Here is a 5215-nt window from a genome sequence, read left to right as displayed (position 1 = left end):
GGTCAGCTTGAGCCCCTTCTCCAGGTCTTCCAGCATGTGCCATCTACCTGGTGGCTAGAGAGCCAGTGGCTCTGCTGTGTGGGAGGCTGTGGATCAGGGCATGCAGGCAGGGGAAAGCAAACCTAGCCTCTCCTCTGTTAGAGGAGATCAAATATAATATAAAAATACACCCCAACGCCCCAGCCCTGTTTCACCTGACACGCATGAGCAACCCTACACAGTGCCAGGGCCAGGTCACACAGCCATTTATTTACACAGGGGCAGGATTAAGGCTGGGTTTTAGCCAGACACAGATGCAGTAAATTAATGCAGGGAAGGATGGGGACTAGCTAAAGCAGTGTGTTAGGATGCAGACCTTGGGCTGTTTGCTGTCACTGCTCTGCTGGAAGGCTGTGGGATTTTGGTTTTTTGTTTGTTTGCAGCCCTCAGAAGCACTGCATGGGACAGCTGTGACTCCCACAAACAGATGACTTCTGATGTAGATTTACTGACACATTGCAGCACATCATTTGTTAGTGGTCTTCCCACTAATGATGCAGATTAAAAACACCAGCAGGCAAATCCTTGTCCAGAGGAAAGGTTCCAGCTCTCACAAGCCAGCAAGGCAGAGAGCAAATCTGAGGGAGCAATTCATGCAACAGTTCCTGCTTCCCATATAGGTGCAGCAAAGATGGGGTTAACGGACATGGCTCCTTGGGATTTATCTCTCATCTTTGATCAGCAGGGAGAAAGAGACTGAGTCTGTCTTGCCTTTTCTAAGTCCCAGATAAGTTTCTCAGGGACTGAAGATTTTCTTCTGACCTCCTGGCATGACAGTTACCACAGAGTTTAAATAGTAATTGCTCCATGGGATGCTCTCTGCATTGACAGAGAGCAGCTTTGCTCCCTTGGATTTTATTTTTCTAATCAGAGATTCAGCCATTTTACTAATATCTAAGAGCAAAGTTGAAATCTACATGACCATGCACTCCAATTACACTATTTCTGATAACAGTGGGGGTCTTCACAGGTTTAAGTATTTAAACAAAGATTTGGGGGGGGGGGGGGTGTTAATAATTTTTGCACCAGAAAAGGGAGGGCACTGAGAAGAGAAAATCAGCGGAGAGCTTACTGACTAATTACAGCCTAGAAAATACCATTCCTGGTCCCTGAGATTACTCTGTTTTGATTACAGCACTTCAAGGCTGCGTCGCTGGCTCTACAGACCTCTTTGAAAACATTTTTCCAGTGGAATTAGTAAGTCAATAATTGATGTCACCAGGCTTCCAGTAATTCCTGCTGTCTACCTGGCTATTTTTCTTTGCGTGGTTGAAAGTACTGAGCACAGTTAGCTTTTCCTTACTGTGAACACTTTTTTAATGAAGACTCTGATTTTGCCTGCCTCCTACTCATTGGACCTGGTGTCCTGCAAACCCCTCTCAGCTTCCCTCATTCCTGCCTCATGTGACTGGAACTCCCTGCCCAAAAGCAGGTCCAGATGCCTTCTGTTCCCTCCGCTGACCCGTTTTGCTGTGATGAACTGTAAGGTCAAACCAGAAAGTGAAAGTGAAAGCAGGGAACGCCCATGGTCATTTCATGTGTGCGAATGACACATGATCCAATGAAATTTTTAGTGTGTAGGGAAGACGATAGAAAAACATCCCTGTGGCGCACTTTTCTTCCCATCAATGAAGCTGCATGGGGGTAGATGTTATCTGACGTGGTCTCGGGAAGTTTTAGTTTAATTCTGAGTTCTTGGTGATATATTGGGCTATCCTTCAAAAACCTCCAAGGGGTTTCCTTGATGGGTGGTGCATGGGCACACCACGTGTGACTTTTTCCATGCTGCATCCCTCACCTGCTGTACCAAGATCTCCCCATCAAGCGGTAAGAAGGTACTCAGGCTTTCAGGCAGGTTGTCTTGCTCACGGCTAATTAACAATCTTGAATTAACTCTCCACTGAGAAGCAAAGTCAGATATATTGTTGCAGACCTTAAAACATCTGTCAGTTTGAAGTTCCTTACCTGGAGCTTTGGTGAGAGACAAGGCAGTGCATTAGATGCATGAAGCAACCAGAACCCAAAGTTCCCACTGGGCAGGAGGACGACCCTTGACCCTCCAACCCCACTCCAGAGACCCCATACCCATGGGCAGGCAGCTTTTCCTGCCTGCTTTAGGAGAGAGTGTATCAATATTCGCTACGTATTTACAGCCTTGGCGTGGAAATGCATCTCCTCATACTGCTGTATTATTTATAGGCTAGGCCAAACACCAGGATATTAAAGTAAGGCTACAAGACATTTTCAGTTTCAGAAGCAGCTCATAAATAAGAAGTGAAGTCTTATATTTTAAGAAGAAACGTTAAAGTTCTTGTCCTTGAGCCTTACAGGAAAAAGCTGAAGAAAACACACTCCACAATACTGCCAAAATCTATTAACTTGAGTCTTCCCCAGCTCACCTCTGCTGTAAAGCAGCTTGATCCCAGGGCTGTCCTGCCAGCCAGGGGGAACCAGGTGGCTGCTGTCTGCAGCAGAACGGGCAAAGCGAGAGGGATGATTTCACCCAAAAAGCCACCTAACACCCTCTGCAACAGCTCCTTTCTCCAGCCATCTCTTCCTGCCACTCTCCACTAACTGACTGCAAGGAGAATGACGTCCACCTAACAGTCAGATGCTACTTTTGTCCTCCTAATCTGGGATTTCTGGGGGATAGGTTTATGAAACCGTTTTTTTGCTCATGATGAAGGCTGGCTTTCTTTCAACAAGTGAGGAACTGGGGTTATTTACCTCAAAATGGCTTTGGTATCCTTGAGCACCGAGCCTGGGTCATCTGCACACTCCTGGAGAAAAACCACCACAGATACAGACTGGGCTGTAGCAAGGTATCTCGGCTGATCCCACTTTTTACAGCTTCTAGAGTGGGTGCCTCCTTACTCATGTCTCCTTCTGCAGACATCCAGAGAAGTAAAAGAGCCTGGATTCTTGCATACTATTGAAATATAAGCATTAAATCATTGTAATTATACCTTTCTGGCAGCTGCTAGGGTGGCAAGTTTGATTTTTGAGCTTCCAAACCAAAACAAAATTAATGAGTTTTTTGTAGAACTAAAAGCACCCCCCCTCTTCTTGACAATCTCTGCATGTAGCTCACCTTGCTTCCTACTGCGTGTAAATAATAATGTGGCTATCAATGCATTATTGCTATAATTTCTAAATGCAGTTGGAGCAAATTAAATCAGAAAAGGAAGTTTATAACACTTCACATTTTTCCATATATGGTTTCATGCTGTGTTATACACAGTGTTCATCACATTCCCCGTATCTTATTTGCTGTGAGATATCTGAAATCCTTTGTCTTATCTGATCTATGATTTAAGATTCTGACCTTTTCAGCTTTCTGTAATTTCACTGCCAGCTCACTCAATATGCCTTTGTTTATAGCCTTACAGCAGAGAGACCAAGTGAAGATGGGAGCTGCTCATGTGCTGGAAAGACAGAAATTTCCGTTTGCCAAAGTTTGCATGTGAAAGAGGGAAGCAGCAACATAATTTCAAAAGTTTTAAAGAAACTGAGAATACAGATGAGAAAGGGGATTAAACAGCCTTTCAGTATGACTTTCTGCTAAAAGAGTGAACCAGAAAGCAATACCTTTCTGTTAATGGCAACCTGTGTGAAAAGCAATTTCAACACTAATAAAACCTGATTTTTCAGCTCCATGGCAAGAGCAGCAGAATGGCAGCATACATCTCAGCACTTTCATCAAAACGGTTGGGAAGGCAAATGAAGCCTTTATATCTGCTACTGGGATGTTATGTCAGCTTGCCTCAAGTTCTGCTCCCCTGCTGCCCAGGCAGGTTGCAGAATGAGCTCTGGGGACAATAACCTGTGCTGGAGAATAGCTGCTAAATTATTCCGAGTACTAAAGACAAGGGCTGAACGTGACTAGCAAAGCACCCTGATGACACAGAGTGACGGCGATAAAATGATAGATGAAGTTTAGCTTAGATTGAATGTAAAGTGAGGCACATGGAAGGGAAAAAAACCCCCAGTCTTAACTTTACATACACTGTGCTGATTTCTGAGTTAACTACTGCTACTTGGAAATGAGATCTTGCCATTAGAATAAATAATTTTATGGAAGTGTCAGATTTGTGCTTTGAACTGGCCAGAAAAATCCAAAACTGAATTCTAGGAAATATTATGAAAGGGATGGTAAACAACGTGGAAAACATCACTCATATTCACCATACAGATTCTTGGTGTGCCTGTGTATTGAACGCTGTAGGCAGCTCTGGTTCTCCCATCTCCAAAGAAAAATATAGCATAATAAGAAATGCTGCAGGCAGGCTCAACCAAGATAATCAAAGACACGGAGGCTTACTGAACAGTCTTGTGCTTTTCTGCCTGGTACAGACACAGAGGAGAGAAATACAAATGATGGAGAAGCGTGAAATCAGGAATTGCATGAAGATGAGCATGGACTTGTTGTTCAGTGTCTCTTCCAATGTAAGAACTAGGCATGTTTAAATGAAAATAAGTGTTCAACTTGAAACAATTGGGAAAAGGTGGTTTCCTGTTGTGTTCATGAAACTAATTGCAGTTAAGCTAAAAGGTACTAGAAGTTAATACTTCAATTTAAGGAGCAACTGGGTAAATTCAAAGAAGAAGAAAGCCCATGAAAAGCCCTGTTAAATTCAGAGATGCTAAATTTGGTCAGGAAGTCCTTGACCTGAAAATGACTGGCAGGTAAGAGACAATTGATCATATATATAGATATATATATGTACGCCTTCCTGCTCTTACCACAAGTCACTTGGGCCGCTATCAGAGAGAGAATGCAGATCTAGCTGACCCTTGTTCAATTCTAAAACAAAATCTGTTTTTAATGTAAATCTTTATAGTTTTGTCCATAGGATATTGATGGCACAGGGAGATGAGCCCAGGAGATTTCTCAGTTATATTAAAGAGGTCATTGCAAGCTTGGGTTCATCCAATGGGCATGGCACCAAAGCAGATAAATTAGAGTCTATAGATAAAATTCATCTGCTTTAGATTTCTTCTGTTTACCTTGCTTTGTAGTACACAGAAATAAAAAAGGCAGACTAGTAAGTCCTGGTTTAGGTAGGTGTTTCAGGAGATGAATCACCCTCCACTAGTGCCTACATTTCTCAAGCCTGGGACCGTTATGACTCAATGAGAGTGCATATTTTGCCCAGGAGTATCAGAAATACATATT

Source organism: Falco biarmicus, chromosome 2, assembly GCF_023638135.1.
Source record: "Falco biarmicus isolate bFalBia1 chromosome 2, bFalBia1.pri, whole genome shotgun sequence".
NCBI classification, from domain to species: Eukaryota; Metazoa; Chordata; class Aves; order Falconiformes; family Falconidae; genus Falco; species Falco biarmicus.
Note: the sequence above shows the minus strand (reverse complement) of the source record.